This window comes from Serinus canaria, chromosome 1 (genome assembly GCF_022539315.1).
Source record: "Serinus canaria isolate serCan28SL12 chromosome 1, serCan2020, whole genome shotgun sequence".
Classification (NCBI taxonomy): Eukaryota; Metazoa; Chordata; class Aves; order Passeriformes; family Fringillidae; genus Serinus; species Serinus canaria.
In genome coordinates this window covers 10,349,054-10,370,642 of record NC_066313.1, presented here as the reverse complement: position 1 = coordinate 10,370,642, position 21,589 = coordinate 10,349,054, and the positions used below count along the sequence as shown (strand labels likewise).

The following is a 21,589-nucleotide window of genomic DNA, read 5'->3' as shown; positions in this document are numbered from 1 at the left end:
GCAAATCTAAACCTACTCTCTGTCAGTTTGAAGCCATTTCCCCTGTCCTGTCACCACATGCTCTTGTAAACTCTCTGCTTGTCTTGGAGGTTCCCTTCAGGTACTGGAAGGTGCTCTAAGGTCTCCTCAGAACTTTTTCTTCTCGAGGCTAAACAATCCCAGTTCTCTCAGCCTTTCCTCCCAGCAGAGCTGCTCCATCCCTCTGATCACCTTGGTGCCTCCTCTGGCCTGGCTCCAGCAGGTCCCTGTCCTTGCTGTGCTGGGAGCCCAGAGCTGGATGCAGCCCTGCAGGAGGGGTCTCAGCAGAGGGGGCAGAGGGGCAGAATCCCCTCCCTGCCCTGCTGCCCACGGGGCTCTGGATGAGCCCTGCACTCGGGGGGCTCTGGGCTCCCAATGGCCGGGGCATGTCCAGCCTCTCACCCACCAGCACCCCCAGGTCCTTCTCCCAGGGCTGCTCTGGGTCCATTCTCCTCCCAGCCTGTCTTTGTGCTTGGGATTACCTTGATCCAGGTGTAGGACCTTGCTTTGTTCAACTTTATGAGGTTCACACAGACCCACCTCTTGAGCTGGTCAAGGCCCATGTGGATGGCATCCCTTCCCTGCAGTGTGCTCAGAGCTCCACACAGCTTACTTTTCTGTCTCCAGAAAATCTGCTGAGGGTGAACTCAGTCCCACTGTCTGATCACCCACAGCCACCCACCCTCAGGCTGTGTCCTACATAACATATAAATTGGTACAGGAACTCTGAATTAAATTGCCAGAAAGGCTGAGATTGATAGATGGATTCTTTTTGGCTTCATTTAGTTTTGGATCATGCTCTCAAGGAAGAAATAGATGACTACAGGTCTTAACCTGAATTCTCATAGGCAAGAGTGGAGAGATAATCTTTCTTGCAGAGAGGATTGGAAAAACTCTGCTAGCCTTTCCAAATTCTGTTCTAACTGCTCCCACCAGGCCTGGGTAGCTGCACACTTAGAGGGCAGCACTGATTGTTTGGAGCTCTTTCCAGCAGGGTGCTGTCATCTTGATATTAAAAAAAAAAGAAAACCATCAAAGTAAAAGGGAAATGGGGTGATGGAAAACTAAATGTTTGCAAAACAGGCCAGTTCTTTGAATTTCCCAATCCATTACATAACAAAAATGCATGAACTGTGTGATTAAGAATACTAAGTAGTGAGTACAGAAATCAATTCTGTTTAGAGAAGATTCAAATCCCCTTGAGGATTTAAAATGTTTTTTAAAGTCTAAGGAGGTGTGTGGGGGGTGACATCTTTTCTATAAATGCATAGAATTACTAAGCACAAGGGATTTATTTAACCAGGAAACTTACATTACTGAGATTAGACATCTCGTTTTCAAGGTGCTCTGGGAAGATAATGACTCCTATACCCATAATTCACTGTAGACATCAGTTTTGTCTGATAATACATAAATTGGCCTGATGATAGAAGTTAGCAGTTTTCACTCGAAAGTGCAGTATAGTGCTAGATAGCAATAAAGAATGTGTGGGGGTGATTCATTGAGTTTCTGTAAATTACAGAGCAGGGGCTTTGGCCTTCCTGTTTAGGAAATATACATTTCATATCTAAAACAGAGATGCACTTTTTCCTTTCATTAAAATATAAATCCTCTGAAAAACAGAACTAAATCTTTTGGAACAAAGGAAAGAACAATGTGGTTATTTAACCTGAAAAGAAGGTTAGCCTCAAGGAATAGCTGAATGTTACAATGAATCATATGGAAAACACCACGGGCTTTTGTGATGCTGTGATTAAATGTGATCAGTTAGCAGGAGAAGGTGCGTGAAATTCTGATTACAGAGAATTTGATGGGAATTTTGCCAGTGACTTTAATATGCACAGAGCTTTCTTTGGATCCTGGAAGCTCTGAAAGCATTTTACTTGCCTATTTGATTTTGAGTTAGGGAATATTGGCTCTTCTTGTCTTTATTTGCTTGATTTTTTTAGGGTGAAGTAAATGTTATAGCATTTTATGTTGAGTAAGATTAAAATAGCCTCTAACTGAGCTAAACTCTGTTGAAAATCTTGTTGCAAGGGTGTAAAAGCTGCTGTATTGAATTGATTCCTGCATCTGTAAGATTTTCTTTTCAGAGGAGGAGCAGACTATTGCAATTTGGCAGAGGTGAGGAGGATTGCGAAGCTTTTTCCTTACCAATTTTTAATTAGCTGCTGAATGAATAGGAGGAAATGAAGAAGCTGCCTCTAAATTGAAGGAGATTCTAAAAGAAAAAAAAAATCAATACCATTTAAGGAATCAGATTTTTAGTTGGTGCTTCATGGGTCCTTTCCAAACTATTAAGTAGATGTAATTTAGAGCCACTGATTGGAACATCTGATTCAGGGATATCAAATGTTAGTAGCTCTGTCTTAGAGACTCTATTGTGTTTGTGGTCTGAAATGGAGCTTTCTACCACTTAGAGTGTCTTCAGGAGATGTGCATGGCAGGAAATGTTAAACTTGTGTTACAGTAGAAGTCTCCCAGGTTCAGAGAGGGACTTGTCATGGAGCTCTTGGCCGTGGGCTGTGGGTCACCGAGTTCTGCAAAGAACTGCTTTGTCACCTGCCTGTTGGAAATGAGCAGGAGGACCTGAAAGGAGACAGGGGTTTCATCTAGTGTGCCCCTATGGGATTGCCCTCACATGCCAGTGAGGTATGGAGTAGGCACTGGCTGAAAGGAAGTGCTGAAAGTTCTTTCTAAAGAAACAGAGCAGCAAGAGGGAAGCCTCTGACCTAATTTCTGAACTTCCATTTTCCACCAAGACAATAGCAATGCACTATGTTTATTTTGAAATGATATTAAAGTAATAATTCAGCCTTTTACATGACATGAATAGAGAAATGTGACCACTCAGCCTACAAGCAGTTGCATGTTTAACATTCAGACTATATCTGGCAGTAGCATTGTTGCTTTTGGTTTTAAATCTGTATGAAAACATTCAGATGACAAATAAATGATGATCAGAAGACAACTAGATGTAAATTTTAATTAAGGATTGATATGCTAGAAGTGAAAGAAGTGGAGGAGGAAGAAAATAGGAGTAAATATTTCCATATTTACTGAAATGTGTCCAAGTTAGCAACTACTAATGCACTATTTTATCTTTGTCCATTACAAAAAGAAATATGTGAACCCCACAGCCCTGCTGAGCTCTCCCAGTGGCAGATGAAGCTGCACCAGTAGAGTGACTGTCATTAGGAAGGGAGCCTGGAGTTAGGGCTCACTTGAGAGTACCTGCACCATAGCTCGACCTTTACTGCTTGTATGCCATGGTAGATTATGGATTGCCACTTACAGTGACCACACAGCTGAAATCCAGTCTCCTGAAAAGGCCAAGGATGCCTTGAGATCTCAGCTAGGAAGTCTAGTCATTGTGCAGGAATAGAAAACTCAATGTACAAAACTCTCAATTTGTGTGACTTTTTTTTCTTTTTTCCTTTTTTTTTTTTTTTTGATGCTGTGGAGCCCAAGCATGTAGAAACCACAGAGCAGTGACAAAAGAGAATTAAATGCTAACCATTATGTAAGATTAAAGCTTGAAAATGAAGGTTCAACTGTTTGATAAAAAACTTTTTCCTGTCCCCTGTTATAGTGGGTTTGCTGTTCTGTTATGCCACTGCTGCAGAAAAATGCACTATTTATAACAGATAAAATATACATAGAGATCACAACATTGATGTCACTTTCAAATTTAATCTATCTAGTTACTGTTTTTTAATTATTCTCGAGGCTCAAATTCTTTCCACAGAGAGCTGTGGTGTCAAATGGCATTATGAACTCTTGCTGAGTATTTTATTTATATTATTCATCCTGATAATAATCTGTTGCTTCTTATTTTAATTATTCTAGTAGGTGTTTCCTTACAGTTTGTGATTTATCTTGTAGTCTAATGTCATCTCTAGTTTAGGCTGATCAACAAACTTGACCCTTACAGAAAGTTGTATCAGTGAATAATAAACATCAAAAGTGCTACTTTTTCATAAGAAGAGTTTTATCACTGACAGTATCCAAAACCATGTAATAACATGTGCATTTTTGCCTTCCTACACTGTTTCCTTGCCATATATGTGTATCTGTAACTGTAGGTGCGGGCTGCTTCTTCGATTTTAATGTTTATTCTTAAATTATTCTCTGTTCTGCATGTCTGCAAATATAGGCAAAATGAAAATTTAATAGCTTAGTTTAAGGTCTGCTCTTTTAGTCACTCATACCTTGAGGATCTGCAGTATAAAATCAAGAAACTTCCTCCTAAATGTTTCAGAGTATATAGCCAAATTGCCTCTTAAGCTACAACCCAAAATCAAGAAATTAAATCAGTCTACATGGAAGATTCAGAATTACTTATTTTTCTTTTCAAATGAAAACCAGCTCTTCAGTCTTTCTGGAGTTTTCCAGATAGCTGTTACTGTAAATAGGCATAAAAAAAAAGGTAATTAATTCTCTGTAGCTGGAAAGGGTGCTTTTGGTCATTACTTTCATAGTGCTCTGCACATGAGGTTTCTTCTGGTAGTTTAGTTTTTCCAGCTGGAGAACCTGAGGCACAGGAAGGATTAATACTTGCTCCCTCACAAGAAAACTAGCAAGTGAGCCATAAAGCAAATGCAAGCCCATCTGTGGAAAGCTTGGTCTCTCAAATGTCTATTTTTGTGACACTAGGTGGTAATTGACAAAATCTGTTACTATTCCTCAAGTTTAGAGAAGGAGTAAATGAGAAGTCTCTCATTAATTTGCTTCCAAACGATAACATTTGTCATATAGCTCTTCACAGCCAACCCTACTTTACTAATATGTGAAACCAACCTAAAATTATAAGTGAAAAGGAGGCCTGGGAAAAGCCTTCAAGAAGACTTTTACATACTTCACAGCAAATTGGAAAAGTGTAAGTTAAGGATTTTTCCTTTTAAATCCTAAATCTTGTCTGCATTTGTTTGTGGGATCCTTGTTTGGGTTTTGCTCATGGTGGAAACAAATTTATGTTAAAATGTATTTGTCCTGCCAAAGTACAGGCATTTCAAATTCATTAGGATGCAGATTTAGACTAAAAAACTACTAGAATAAACTAAACAAGTCTGAATAGGAGTGATGGAAGAGATGCCTGTCCTTTACAAATATGAAGCTGTGGGCCCAAAGAAAGGAAATCAAGATCATGGTCACAACACAAAACTGCCTCTCCATTAGTGATGAATTTCAGCTTCTCTGTTCAGTACCAATTGCTCCTTTTTCAATGTAATGAAATTTCATAGCAGTCATATAAAAGCTGTCAGAAATTAATTTATGGGAAATTAATTATGGGTTGGTGGGCAATATTATTCCAAACACAGTCTAATTTCAAGTATTTCATAATCTGTAAAAATTGAGACTGACAGTACTTTTTCAGCATTAATTCTTTGTTAGACTGTTCTACTCCGCTATGGGTGATGGAATTTTCCTGGTTTATACCAGCTAGTGACACAGACTAGTGTTTTTCTCTACAATCACTTCTCCTTTGTATGCTTCTCTTAATACATTATAATACCTCTCACTATAACCCATGGGTCACCTTTAACCACGCCCATTTTTTTTTATTTTCCAGATTAGCCAAGTTTTCAAATTACAAAATTGGTTTTTTCCTAATCTTCACCGTCAAGCAATCAAAATATTAAGCAGCAGCTTGGTAACTATTTTTTAAAGGACAGGTGTAAAATTTGAAGTTTTTCCTTGGTTTTTGATTGGTTGGTTGTGGATATTTTCAATAATTTGTGTTTGGTTCACAAGTTGTGGTTTTTTTTTTTTCAAATCTGTAAGTAAGAAGGCTTCATTCATAATGTAATCATTAGTAATTACTGAATTTTGTATATTGATTAATGTAGGTAACAAACCAGCATTTTGTGAGAATTTGTATTTTGATCATCTCAGTAAATTGAGAAGATTTGCCTTGGAGTTAGTTTCATGTGCCAGTAGTCTCAGACTGAAAAAGATTTATTTCTCTTAGATGATAAACTTTAATGGAAACAACAGCCTGCAAGAGAGCATTTTCTGAGTTCATGAAAATCATTCAGACTGTGCTTTTGTTTTGCTAGTAAACACTGCTCTTTAATTCAGAAAACAGTTTGTATTGGCCTGGGGAAACCTGTCTCATTTGATAATGGGCTCTGAATCCAGTGGATTATTGCAGGGATTTTATCTTGCAGTAATCTCCAGGGAGAAATGTACAAACAGCTGGGAGAGCAAGAAGGAACCGCATTGTGTGGCAGGAGTTTGTGGAGCAGAATTTTAGAGTGCTGGAGTGGATCTCAATACCAACATGAATCTTTTCTGTTTTTCTCTGGTAAGTGTGAACAGACATGTTTTTTTTTAGTGGGTTACTGAGTTTATAAACTGAACTGGTGGGTGTGCTTTTATGGAAAATAATGAAGGGTTTATATCACAGACAGTGCAAGGGTTGTATAACAGCAGTGAGTCTCTGTCGCCTAGACGAAGGAGTTTTTGCATAAAAAATTGTATGTATCAAAACACAATTAAGTAAAAATATAAAGCAAAGAATGTATAAATGTGCCATGCACTACCTGTGACTACTGCAAAAACATGCAGATTTAGTCAACGGACACTTAATCCAAATATGATAAAACATCTCAGAAGTAAGATAAAAGTATGTTATAATTTGTTTTCCACAAGGGATTTTTTTTTTTTTTTTTGGATAATAGTATCCTTTTTTTCTTCTTCAGTAGCTGGGGAGAACTGCTAGAACTTTTCAAGCAATAGTTTTCTATTAGCCAAATATGAGAAGATGGTGATCAGAAATAATTTAGTCATGGCAATATTTGCACACAGACAGAGGACTTGATTTAAGACCCTCTTTAGTTGGTTTTGCTTTTTTGCACTTTCTCTTTCTGTTTATTTGTTTGCGTTGGTTGGCTGGTTTGGGGAATTTTCTTTTTTTTTTTTCCCTTTCCTTGCCCCAAGGCAACTGCTTAGAATGAACAGGTAAATCAGGATAGGAAATCCACAGAAACTGTTTCTGTTTTAAGAGCTTAACCATCTGCCAGTACCAATGCCCAGTATTAGTAATGGTAATTAGCTGAGTATATTTGCTGCATTTATGCAGCACAGTAGATCTGTTTGCCCATTTTTCATCTTTTGTCCTGATGTTTAGTATATCTTTCCCATACATTTAGAAAGAACAAAAAAAAAATCAATATTCAAGCTGCGCTAATACAAACTCAAATAGGGCAACTGCTTTGTGTAAATCATTGCTCCTGATTGCTAATACTATCTTAGTGCAGAGTCCAGGTGTTTTCCAGATCATAAGGATTAAAAGCTGGTTTGTACTTAAAGTAAAATGCAGTGGTATTTCAGGAATCTGTGACAAGACCCTCTCAAAAAAATAATTCCCTGGGAACTCAGTGACAATTTTGATCATACTTTAGTGTGAATGTATTTGTAAAAAGTGAACAATGGCTTGGTGGTACAGCCTGTAACAGCTTGAAAATACTCATTTCAGAAGTTCTTTGGGAAAGAACTGTTCCATCAAGATTTTACTGTTCTGTTGGAGCAGCTTCTTGTTTTCTAAGTAGTTCACTTTTAAAAAAGGTGTTGAGCCTTGTATTGGTAAAGAAACCAACATTTAGATGAAATGTCAGGTAGATTGTGTGGGTGAGAGGAGGTCAAGTTCCAGTTCCCCTGTTAGACTCAGTATGCAGCACCCAGGGTTTCTGTGGGAGAGGCAATGACTGCTGTGGTAATGGATGGGTCAGACAAGTGAAAGCTGGAGCCATGATAGTTTCTGTAATGAAATAATTAGTTCTGTTTAAAGATTGCTGCTAAGAAGATAACCTCCCTTCTTTACAAGCTTTACACGGGAGCCATTCTGTCCGCTTTGGTAATCTTCTGCTCACCCAGCAAAACACCTCACAAGTTATCAGCATCTAAAGATAATTTATAGATCATTAATGGATTTCATAAAAGGAAGAGCCTTGTGCAGTCCTCCCTGTGCCTGTGACATGGGGCTGTTGCTTTCAGTATTCAAATTGTCTAGCTTGGAAATGAGCTGGTGATCCAAGTATGTGCACGGGCCACTTTTACTCTGTCACCCTGTGACCATGGAGAAGCTGGCTACAAAGTAGTTGTAGCATCAATATAAGGGTATTTTCCCTTCAAGGGAGTCAAACCAGAAATAATGAGCAGGAACAACATAACTAGGATTCAAAGGCAACTTTTAAAGGTGGTAGGGGAGAGAGTTGCTCAGGAGGTGCAAATAGCCACCAATGAATAGAAATCATGGTAGATTTACATTGAGTGAACATCTGGAGCAACAGCTAAACCTCAGACTGTGTACGAGAAATTGACTATTGACAGGCAGAACAAAAAGAGCTGTACAAAAGAAATAATATTCTCATGGAAGTATTTATCTCATGTAGACTGACTGACAAGGTTTCAGACTGCAAAGATTGCGTGAGTGTGTGTACTTATGTGTGCATATGCATATACTGTTAGAATACACTGGTTTATAGCTCAGAAAATACCTTTCTACCCTATAGTGAAGTATAGTGATTGAAATAATTTACAGCCTAAGAGATTGACAATGATATTCTGTTTAACCAGACTTCTGGTTAATCCAAAGTGGTGGAACAACTGCTAATACTGTTGAATTTTAATTTGTGTTTGCTTTCATACCTGTCCATAAACTGTGACATAGTTCTAGCACTAGACACAGTGTTGTGGGCCAGCCTAGAAAGTGGTGCTGTGGAGGATGGAGACACATAATAGTCACAAGATGATTGTGATGAGGCTCTGGAGCCTGGACTGGATTCTCCCCTTCCCAGTGAGGCAAACAGGAATTACTCCAATCTGTCATCACCTGGGAGTCCTCTGATCTAGTATGAGTGCTCTCCAGCATGGGGTGTTTCCCCAGCAGTACTTCATTCCTGAGTTCACTTCAGAAAGATTTGGTTTCTCCACTGAGATTATTTTTCTCATCAGATTCGTTGCCTTGTTCTCAAGAGATTTGCAGGCAAATTTGATTTGCTTTCAAAACCTTGTGTCCCTTTCCCATTTACAAAATCATCAACAGGGTAAATTTCCCTTTTTTTTCTAGATATATTATGTTAGAAAGTCAACCTTAGACCCTAAATTTGCAGTGTCTTTTCCATCTCAGGGTGCTTAGCATGTCAGACAATTGAATCAGAGCAGTACTCTTTGTAACAAGGGCAGTATACAAAGTCCCACATGAAGCACTGCTTTTGTATGAATTGCAAGAAACTATGCTGCCAAACCACCTGTTTTGATACACTGCCTAATAAATGTCAGAATCCTACAAATCTGATAAATTTATTATTGAACTGTGAATTCCTTTAGTTAAGGTAGAGTATTTTTCCTACATTATTTTCTTAAATTGGCTCTCCTATATCAAGGATATAGGCACTAGGGTTAGCACCAATTCACCTGGAGCAGAACCTGTTAAACCTACCCTGACTGACACTCACAGCCCCTGCCCTTCAGTAAAGTTTTCATAAGAAAGCACAGCAGAAAGCTGTGTAAGAAGGCCAGCAGAGAAAGGCTGTGACACTCCTAATCACAGTGTTGTTCACATCAGTTATTCAAGTTGAGCACTGCTCTTAGGATTTAAGCCAAACAAGATCCCTTTCATTTGTCTATTTCTTTCCCATATGGTGCCTTTCTAGCCACCACTTTTGCTAGTAAAATGTAAAGTTAAGTACTGAGTGAAAGTCTAATCCTCTTAGTGATTTTCAGTAGCATTGGACTAGTTATGTTTTATTTTGATTGTTGTTTTAAAGATGTGCTGACAGCACAATGTAAAACATATTGCATGTAATGTTATAAGCTGAAAAAGCCCTTGGCACTAAAAGCTAATGTTTCTATAGTGCAAAATGCAGAGAATGAGTGTTAATAAAAGTGATGCAGTGGATAAATTGTGAATTAGCTGGTGCCTCTGTGTTAAAGAAACCATAGAAAGGTGCTAATGCTGCTCTGACTAGTGGGACATGATGGTACTTAAGAATGGATTGGACTTAAAAATGTGTTTTACCAAAGAAGGATTGGCTGAATGTGGAAAGATCTTCCTTTAAAGATCTTTACATGATTAGAAGAGACCTAAGTGGTTGAACTTTGTAGTGCTTCCCATGTATTCATCTCTATATAGCCCTTGTTCCTTTTAGCTGGATTGCTATCATCCCACCATAGACAGGGTTCCATCCCTAAACCTGAGATGGAAAATGATCTGGCTGCATTACTAAATTCTCTTTCTCTACCTTATAATCAACCTAGTCTCTGCATGCCATGATGATAAAAATATCATGAAAAGGGAAGAGCTACAGGCAATTATTTTGGATATTTTGGGTATTTTATCCCATGAAACTCCTGAAGCAAAGAGCTTCAGAAAGCTTTTTTTATTCCATGTAGGATAAAAATGTGCTAACCACTTGAGAATTAAGCTCATATTTTATTCTGCTATCTCTCATTTTCCTCTGTGATGTTTACTGTGCTCAGGACTATTAAAAGAATTAATGTATGAAATGGAAAAACTTTACTGACTTGGCAGGTTTTTGTAAAAAAGTAGATTTAACTGTAAAATAACATAAAATAGAAGGGAGAAAGAAAATTTCAATTTCAGTTAAATGCTTTGAGTTGCCCTCAAAGAAAGGCAATTACTACAAGGAAAACATACTGTTATAAAGTATATAACCAGAAAGCAAAAAAAACCAAATTTGAAAACTGAAGATGTATTTTCTCTTTTTTGGGTGCTATCCTTCTCACTCCTGTGCTTTTTTTGTGTGAGTTTTCTTTATTGCACTTGCTTTCTTGGTTGTCCTCTCTCATATCCTTTTCCTCTCTGTCATGTGTTCGCATTCTTTCCTGTCTCTGCACTCACCTGAGCCCACAAAACCCTTCCTTCTTCTCTCTACTCCATCTTCTTTTGTGTCCCTTTCTTATCTTTTAATTCTCCCTCCACTCTCTCCTTTCACTGTTCCTTGCCTTTTCTTTTCTCCCCCTTTATATCTTTCTCATGCTTCCCTTTCACATGAGCTCTCTTTATGCTCCTCCCTTTCTTCAACAATGCCATGCATTATTCCCTATTGAGGAGAAGCATATGGTTACATTTTACATTGCAGAATCCTGGAAAGGTTTTAAACTCACCCCTTTTGTCTAGAACCTGTGATTCTGCTCCCTCACCCAGTTTCTCTCTTCATGTGACCTCATTCTCTTTTCTGCACCACCATGCCCTTTCTCCCTTGCTTAATACTTCATGGCCACTCAATCTCATGGCCTGGTGCTCTCTTTCTTGCACCCTTTCTCCCTCTTTCCTGAGAGCTCTGTGTGTCACAAGGATTCCTTGTCCACCATTTCTCACATAGTCACTGTTTCTCACAAGCTGCCCTGCTCTTTCTTATCCCCTTCCTCACAGCCCCTCTTTTTCATGACCTTGCATTGTCCCCCTCACTGTCTCTCCTGCCTGCACACTCACTTCTTGCACATGCCTTCTCTTTCTCTCACTCCTCTGCTCTGTGCTATTCACACTCCCTTCTTCTCATGCCCCCACTCTTGCTTCCTTGTGTTCACTGGTTTGCTTGCATGTTATATTTTCCCAGCACACTCTTTCTCAAGTTCTTTCTCCCTTTTTCTCACACTCTCTTTGTCTTTCTGTCACATGTGCACTTTCTTGCAGCCTTGCCTTGTGCATGCTTGTGCTTCTTTGCACACTTCCTTTCTCAAGCACTTGCCCTTTCTCATGATGGTGCTTTTCTTGCACCCTTGCTCTACCCTTTGTGCTTTCCTTCGTGAGCTGTCCTGCCCTCCTGCCTGCAACCCTTCCGTTTCTTGCACTCTCTCTTTGCTCCTGCTTTCTCATGAGTGCTCTCTGTCATGTGAGCATTCCCTCTGATGTGGGCTTGCTCTGTCTTACAGTCATATTTGCTTTCTTAATCTATCTTCTGCACACTTCCTTTCTCACGTCTCTTTCATGCTGGGATACTTTCTCATGCTCTCTCCTTTTCTCACACCTTGATTTCCCTTGTATTCCCTTTCTTGTGCCCTCACACTCTTTCTCATGACCTTGTACTTAACCATTCTCAAACCTTGGTGCTTGCTTTCTCACTCCATTTCTCTGCCCTTCTCCTTGTGCTTTCTCGCTCTTTATTTCTTGCACATTCCCTTTCTGGAGTGCTCCCCCTTTTTTGTGGCCTTGCTTCTCTTGTGACTTCCCTCTTTCCAGCACCTCCTTGCACATGCTGGCAATTTCTCCTGCAACCATGCTCTCACACACCATGGGCTTTGTCACATCCTTTTGCTTTCCTTTCTTGTGGCCACCCTTTCTCACTCTTTTGCTTTCTTGCCCATGTCTTCCCTTTGTCACATCCTTGCTCATTTCCCTGCCCCCCTCTCTCATGTACTCACTCTTCCTCATTCCCTGGCTCTTCCCCTACACTTGTTTCCCATGTGCTTACTGTCCACACACTCCTGTGCTTTCTCCTCCACCTTTCTATTCCCTTATGTTCACTCTTCCTCAGGAAAGTTTTACCTCTTATCCAACATCTCTGCCCCATGCTCTCTTTCTTCTTGTCTTCTCCCGTTCTCACTCATGGCTTTTATGGCTTTCACACATTCTCTCTCTCCCTTGCTACCTTATCCCTTTCTTTCTCTTCTCTCCTTGTTCCCTGTTTTGTGTGCTGAGTCTTTGTGCACTCGTTTTTTCTTGGGTTCTTATAGCAGTTGTGCTTTCCCATGTTCTCCACTTGCCTGCATCCTCTTCCTCATGCCCTGGCAATTCTTCATGCACATCCTACTCCTTGTGCCCTCACCCTCTCACATGGACCTGCTGTTTTTCCTGCACACTGGCTTTTTCTTACACCCTCACCCTTTGTCACACTCTTGAGCTCCCTCTTTCTCACACAGGATCTCTCTCTTTCTTGCTTGAGCTTGTTCTCAGATTTTTCCTCTTTCAAGCACTAATTCTCATATGCTCCCCATTGCACTCTTTCTCCTTTTCTCTAATTCCTTCTCTCCTTTCTGTCTTATCCTTGCTCTTTTCTTCACTTCTCCCCCACTCTCTTTCTGTATCCTTTTGGTGTGTATTTTCTTACCCTTTTCCCTGCCACCACTCTCTCTTTTCACTGTTCCTTGTCCTATCCTTCCTCTCCCTTTTTAGCTCTCTCATGTTTTCTCTTTCACATGAGTTCTCTTTTATGCTTCCATCTCTTCATTAAACAATCTCTTCACCAAAGTTATGTTTTATTCCCTACTGAAGGAGCTTTTCACATTTCCCTATGGTTGTATTTTACGTTGCAGAACCCTGGAAGTATGTAACAAGTTTTTAAACCCATCCTTTTTGTCTAGAAGTGCTCCATCCACAACTTCAGATGGGGAGGCTGAACCATCGTTGCTATATGCCAAAATACTTACAGTGATAAAAAATAAATGCAGTAATAAAAAAAATGCAGTTGCTGTCAAAACCCAGGCTCAGCTGGATGTTCAGCACTTCCATGTGTTTGATAAACTAGGCACCAATTTCCCAGGAAACATTAACTCATTAGTTCCTAGAATAGGCTCAAGTATGTAACTTGAATATTTTCAAGAAGTTCACCATTAAATATTTCTCCCAAAATATTTATTTTGGTTTATCAAGAATCTAGCAGACTGAGGCAAATAAATATCCATTGATAAACATTGTGCTTGCAAAAATTAGTCATGTCTTTGAACTGCTGCTCTACCAGTCAAAAATATTGCCTGTAAAGCTTATTATAATATTTATGTATTAATAATATAACTTCAAATATACGTCTGTGTTTATCTTGTGTAATAAAGTAACAAATGACTTTAAATAATTATATACTATGTTAATTTCAATGGTGTTGCTCTGTTGTAAGTCACACTGCTATAAATTTGATTATTCCTTAATTAATGCAGTTAAAATTAGTAATCAAAATTCACTGGGAAAATATTCAGTGCAGATCAAAATGGCAACATGTAAAATTTAGGATCATCATTTAGAGTGTCTTTAGTTTTGCCATCTGCTTTCACTTAACTCTTGAATTATGAAATGGCAGTATGTATATGTAATCCTAGCTCTTGGAGCTGTGGGATAAATGTGAAAATCTTAGTTTCTATTAAAATGTTTATATTCTTGGTGGTAGAGTAAAAAGAACCTTACACATGCATTAAAACCCAGAGCTCAAAAATTTAAATGCAAGTTGAATTTTTAATTCTAGCCATTATCATTATTTTGGGGACCTAAACCATAATTGTCAAATTCTGGGTGCTGGCAGCACTGTTTCTCTCTAATTCTAAGTAATGGGGTTATATTTCTGCATAAAATTACCTTTTTTTTTTCCTGTATAGAAGTACTAGCTAGAAAACATTTTTATGGTTCATATAAAGCTTTCATGGTATATGGTTTTCATAGTTTTCACAGGAATTTTCATGTAGTGTTCAGTCGGAGAAATACAACCAGTTTTACTCTTCTGAGCAGATAATAATTTTTACTGTACCCTCAGTTTTAACATGGCAATCTGTGGTGTCTAAGTCATGATACTGTGAAGTCCAGCGTTTGGATACTTACTAAAATCCACATCTACAGGTCTTTTCAGAGAAGAAAAACTAAGTAAAGGATTTCAAAAGATGGGGGAGGTAAAACACATTCCATCCTACAAATCACACAAACATCTTCCTTTTTAAATTAAAGTTAATTGAATATATTTGCAAGTCTTCATCTCTGCTTAAATGAATTTCAGGAGGGCTCGATGGACAGCCTGTATGAGCCTGTCCCAGAACAACAGGAAGCCAAGGATGCAGCTACTCTTGAAAGTCAGGCTGGCACTCCAGCGAGCACACATGGAAACTGTGGGCCACCTGACAGGTCTATCTCTTTGGTAAGTAACATTTAATTGCAAAGCATGCAATGCATTTTGCAGAAAACTCTTGTTGTGTGTGTGGGCATGTGTGTGTTCTGCTGGCTTATCTGCCAGTTTGAACTATTCAGGCTCTTCAGAGCCACTGCTCACATCTCATCTCTGTAGCCAATGACCTGATTTCTGTCCAGTCACAACCAGCACACTTGAAAAGCAGGTCATGAGTTTCTCTACAGCAAAGGGAGATTAGTGCAGCTGGACTGGACAAGGGAATTTCTCTTTGCAAGTAACAGAATGTGAAAGCTCTGGGTACAGTTATTGGTATGGTTTGTCTCTAAAGAATATACTAGCGCTGTCTTTGGTTGTCCTTTTTATTGATACAGAAAAATGCATTTCTAAAGCGTGAGTTGCATGGATTTTGTAACTGATGGCCTCTGAAATAAACTTGACATTTTTCAAGCCCTCATTAGGCAAACATGTGAAGAAGGCTGTCTTCTGGGCTTTTTTTTCCTTCCCTAAATGATGTTACCCCTACTTAATCCTTTCTTATTTGCATGTTATTGGTATAATAGATGATGCTTTGACAAATACTTTAACATGGTATATTAAATTTCACAATCTTATTTCAGAATCTCTGTTCTCTGCTTTGCAGTGTGCCTTTACTTATAATTACTGTTTCCATTTCAATGTATGATGCAGTCTGGTGATTGAATGAAGGGGAAATCAGGATGTTCATCATTCAGAGGAGACTGTCCTCCCTTCAGATATTGTGCCAAGTTTTACCTACGTGCACTCTGAGTTAGGTACCATGTATCTATGATACTGCTGGGCCTTTGGTGTTGCAAGATCACACAGCAGGTTTGCACACAGGATTTGCCTGGAGAGAGTGCTGGAGCTGGTGGGATGCGAGAATGCCTGGGGAATTGCAGCATGCGCTTTTTAAATTGCTAAAGGACTGAAAACAACTTGTTCTCAGACCTGTCTGCTGTAACCACCTCACTTTGTGCATGTTCCTCTCTTCCACATAATCACCTTGGGACTGTAAATAATGGTCCTGGTTTTGAGAGTGTAGCAGTGCAGAGATCTCAAGATGATTCCTCAGAGCATCAGCCTGTGCTGATGATCTATGAGCCTGGGCTCTGAAATGTCCCTATATTGTAATTTTCCTGCAATAGGTGGGAGATTCTCTCCTCTGACAGGGTTTTTCCCCTTTTACAGGCTGTTGTTTTGTCACTATAATATTGAGCTACCAATTAAGAGTGTATAATTGTGGTTGTGAAATGTGGCTGTAGCCTCATCCCAGCTTGACTGGAGTATGTTCATTGTGGGAAGCTCTAGTTATTTGTGTTTGTGTACTGCATGCAATTCTACATGCCCAAAGGTTAACATTGTAGTACACTTCCTACCTCCATCCCTTTGCTATGACTCCAAACTTAGTTTTCAATCACTGCTACACTAACATTTCCTTGACCAATAGATGTTCATCTGTTAGAAGCAGTATTTAGACAATATAAAATGAAAAAGGCAGCTCTGTTTTTTGGTTTGTACCCAGAATAGGACGTATGATATCCTAATGGACCTTGAAATAGAAAACTAATGGAAATTGTCTTTTATTTTCTCAAGGTATGGTAAAGACACACCCATAGGACTGTGCTCTGCTATGGTTTTCACAATGTGCAAAAATAAGGTTTAAAACTGCCATGCTTGTTTATATAAGGCTGTTCCTTGCTTTTTCTTGTTTTATTCTGCTTTTTATATGTCAGCATCTTCAGACTTTTCATTGTATTGGGTTAAAGTTTATAAATTATTTGGCTAAAGAAAAATAACCAACCTATCCAGTAAAGAATTTTGTTTTCCTTCCAGCCTGCAGAAGCAGATTTGCTACTAGTGCAGGATTAGAAAATCCCATACATGAATCTGAACAACTTTTAGCAAAACATCTTTCATATTGTGGGATAGTACTGTATAGCCCATGAAGGTACATGTATAACACTAACAGAAGAATCCAGAACTTTGGTTTCTGCTATATACTCTTATCATGTGTTTTTGTTTTCTTAAAGGAGATGTTATGGTGATGGCACATTTGTTCATCATTAAATATACAGCTCATTCTCAATAAAAACAACACTAAATGGGGTAGGCACACTTGGCTCACTAGGTACTAACAAGGAGCTTCCCAAGGCTGGCTCTAGGTTTTATTTTCTGGTTTAAGAGAAAATAAAAGAGTTTAGCTCAGCACTTAACTAAAAATAACGTCTGGATGCTGTGTCACTGTGCTGGCTGTAGAATCAACACGATTATTTATAAAATACTTTCTAGAAATGGAAAACAAGATTAGTGATGACGTGTCGGCAGTAAGACCTATGGAAAAATGTGGCTAAGGCCAGAGGCCTGTGTGTAATCTTATCTGCTATTTCTGGCCTCTGAGTTATTACAGCTACACCTTGGATGGAGCCGTTAAGCTTATTAACTGAGCCCATTTGTACTTCTCTCCCATTTTTAATTCCATCACTCGGTTCCAGGCTGCGGGGCAGCCCCCACAGCATGATAAATTCAGGACATTATTGGCTCCACTTAGCCATCCATCATTATCCAGTAATGCAGGTACATAAGTGCACTGCTAAGTAGGTATGGACTCGAGTGAATCTTTGAATGGTTGGCTGAAGCACGGCAGGTTCCACAGAGCTGCTAAATCTCCAAAGGGTGGAGCAACCTGGCATGGCACACTTAGTCCTCAGGAGGCTTTGACCCTTCCTTTTCCCTATATAACTTCAAAATCAACAGGGCAGGCAGGCAAGATCAGCTCCCCTTACATTTAAAAAAGGTGATCAGGGCAAGAGAAAATTCTTCCTCGTAACTCAACAAAGTAGTGATTTTCTTGCAGTGAACTCATCTGTTGTGATTTGTCCTAATCATAGTTGGGCTGTGAAATTGTTCTGGAGATGTGGGAAATACAGGGAAGTGTGGTCACAGAAGCTGTGCAGGACATCATTCACTGAACACAGTCTTTGGACATTCCTTTTTGAACCATGGCTCTGGCCAAGCACCTGCCCAAATGACACATCCTGTATGAAGAAAAAGCTGTCTCTCATGTACACTGTTCTTCTGCTTCACATAACTCCAGAGACCTGTTTAGTATCCAGAATTATTTTCCAGGGATGTTTCCACTCTGGTACTATCATGACCTTGTTATGCACACTTGTCTTTTGATTTTAATCCTCCTGGAGAATTTTTCAGTTAACTTTGTGATTACCTGTTTCTCAGCTTCAGTGATATTCTCAGAAAGAAAGAAAACAATAGATTTATGGAGTTGTTTTTGTAGTTCATGCATAGCAAATCTGAATTGGACCTTCCTCAGAAACTGCTGGTAGCCATGAGCACACAATGAATCACATGGGTGCTCTTTGCCTGTAACAATGCTATTAACTGGGAAACTGAATTTGTACCTCTTGTCACTTGGCGTCACAGTCTTCTACCTCACGAGCTCTCTCCAGCCTCTCAGGAAAAGAGCCTTCAGTATTAAAACCATTTTCATATATGTCCTGTCAGGCTGAAATCACCAAATGTCATAAGATCCACATATTTTTGACTTGCTGACCGTGATATGATTGACTACCCTGTATACCAGAAGTGTGCCAAAAAAATTATCAGTTGTTCTAAGCTGTTGCCAGGAATAGCAAAATTAGTTGTGATACCTGCCTTAATCTGCAGTGTTATAATTGGCCTTTGATCCCACTGAGGGCAAGAAGAGGGTTGGTTATCTGGAATGGTCATTTCCCTGTTTGCAAGTCTTAATACACACAGGAGCTCTAGCTTTTCTCAGCCAGCTTGAAAACACCAGAGGGTTTAATTCAATTCCTTAATTCATAGTTATTTGATAAAATCAGAAGGAAAAGGACTTTATCAATAATTTCATCATGCTGGATTTCCCCATACACAGTTTTTTCCTTGGAAACTTGTGGGATAAGGAAGGAAAGAATTGTTTCCATAAACAAGATAATTATGCTCTTTAGAGAATATGGAGAGTAGAGTCAAGGTAAACCTCTATTTACATTTTAAGATAAAATATATTTTTAGAAACTAGTTTCATTTTAAAATTACGTACAATTTTAAATGTAGTCAATACTGAAAGGATACTTTGAAAAAGTACAAACCAGAGTAATTTATTGTTGTACCCCAATTTAGCCACCTAATTCAGAAACAGCAGGAAGCATGTCTTGAATGAAAGGTGCCATTTTTAAATGGCCATTTAAGTGCACTACCTATTTCATTTTGGCACTGCATCCCAAGCTACCCTGTGAACTCACATTAGTCATCACCTCAATATATGATGTACTGTCATCTATGCAAATTTGCTGGACTTTAGGAATTGGTTTCAAGTTGTGGAGCAAAAGATTAAACCTTGCTTCATGGTCTACACAAGCTGTTTGGTGTGTGAAGATATGAATGAAATCTTTTTAGGTACAATACAATTTTAAGTTACAATATCCTTTGGTCTCTGACCTCCATGAATCATGCTTCCTTTAACAAACCTGTTTGAAATCAAATAGTTAATATTTTTCAATGAAACTTGACATTACCCTTTTAAAGAAGCCTTAAAATCACTTTTTAAATTCTTTTACTTCTCTGTGTTTGTGCACGTCAGTTAGTAATTTCTTTTGAGTTATTGAAAATATTTGTCCCAAGACTAAAATGCTGACATTTTTTTCAGCAAGAAATTTGTCATTGCCTACATTATTTCAAAGTGAGTGATAAATTTTGTATACTCTTTTGATCTACATACAGCATCTATGAGCAAATTGACACAGGCAAAAAAAAATGATGTTGAAACTGCACATAGTTATTAACATTGACAAATATCCATGCTAAAAAGGGCCTCTTGCACTCAGCTAAAATAACTTAGCACAGGAAAACAGCCTTTTCTTAATGCACTGCTTGAAAAAGCTTAAAAAAATCTATGATGAGTTTTACTGAGAGGAGGGGGAGAAGTATAAAATGCTCAATTATGCGCTTACATGGTTTTATGTAGTAGAGGTTTTGGGTTTTTATCATGCGACCTGGATGGCATTTTTAAATTACTGTGTCAGAGTCATACAGATGTACTTAGTGCTATGAGAAGGAAATAAATTAAACTTAATATCATGAGAAATGGGTCCAGTTAGACTAAATTTACAGATTTATAAAACAATGAATGGTTATATCATTTTTTAATGCCTCTTGTTGCACAACAGATTGAAGTGGTATCATCATGGACATTTTTAACCCAGTTCCTGCTTTTCAAGCCTGGAAGACATAAATAGGAGGAAAGTGATACAGTGCTTTGATATCCTGTCCCAGAAGATATCACAATAATATAGGGACAGAGATCTCTTCTGTCCTAGCATGACATCCTTAGGTTGTCCTACAGTTAAAATTAACCTCAAGTCCATGGTTAACTGCACAGCAAACATGCATTGAGATGTTTTGGTATCATTTGCCCAGCAAGGCACCTTTTTGTTCTCTCTTTCAACAGCAGCATCACATCTCCCCCCCTCTCACTTGTCAGGGTATAAATATTTATTGTTTGGGCCCTGAGGGCTGTGTGATTTTGCTTCCAGGCTGGTGTTTGGTACTGATTTGGTCCCCTTCAGAGCTTTCAATTTTATTTGCAGTTTCTTGCCCTCTTGCACATTTCCCTGCATGTTTGGGTTTACAGGGTCTGTGTCCTGTGTCCATCAGGAAACCACATCCCATTGCAAGGTGTGGGTATTTTAATCCTCATAAAGTTCTAAAGAATCATACTACAGAAGGAATATGATATTCATTCCTGGGGTATGAGCATGGTTTTATGGTTTTTCAGGGGTATTATGGTTGTCAGCTTCCTGGGAGCTATGGATAACTGAAGAACTGAAGCCTCCTGAAATCAGGCCACAAAATTACATATATTCTCTGCTGCACTGTGTCCTCCACAGCTCCAGCTGTTGGAAGAAGAAAGACTTGAAATGTTAGTGGATATTAAAAAGCTCACATCAAAAGTATATAATTCATTGTCTTTTCAGTGACAAAAATAATAGATTTGGATTAAACATTTTTGATTTTCATAGACCTTTTTTCTCTATCTTTTTAAAAGGAGTTTCCTGACTTTGAGAACACACTGACCAAAAAAAGAAAGTAAGTTGAGACCAGTTCAAGGTCTGCACAGTGTCACTCTATTTGTCTGTACCTTTCATCCTTGTTGTTTTATTAAGGTTTGCCAATGTTGCTTTTATTCTCATAGCGTACATGCTGCAGCTGAAGAGCACATAACAAGCTTGTAATGCATTACTGAGGCTCTTTTGCCATGACTTTTTCATATCCACACAGCTTTCTTCCAAAATATCAGAACTGGGACAGCTAAAATCAAATGCAGTTAATCTGAGCTTAGTTTAACCATATGTCTGCTTTTCTGAGAGATTGAAGTGGTAACCTATTTTATAGCATGTTTGCACCATTGACCTGATAATCTCCTGAAGAGGATTTTTTTTGTTTGCTTGTTTGTGTTTTTAATCCAAGTAAAAAATTTGTTTGCAAAATGATTCAGATAAAGGAGGTCAGACATAATTTTATGAATCATTTTTGTGATTGCAACATGATTTGAATCCATTCATGGACACAATGCTATGGTTTGAGCTAATGATTGATATTTATTAGCAGGCAGAGGAATTTATTTTGAAAGTTCTTTTTTCTGCTTCATGTTAAAATCTATTGCATTA

At 38.7% G+C, this 21,589-nt stretch overlaps 1 long non-coding RNA gene across 1 annotated transcript; it reads left to right on the top strand.

The window, feature by feature from the left end:
* Positions 1 to 6,191: 6,191 nt before the first annotated feature.
* LOC127060218 (uncharacterized) lies at positions 6,192 to 21,008 on the top strand. Its single transcript, XR_007778968.1, has 3 exons — positions 6,192 to 6,325; positions 14,742 to 14,879; positions 20,968 to 21,008. It is a non-coding gene; the product is annotated as an uncharacterized LOC127060218 (long non-coding RNA).
* Positions 21,009 to 21,589: the final 581 nt, after the last annotated feature.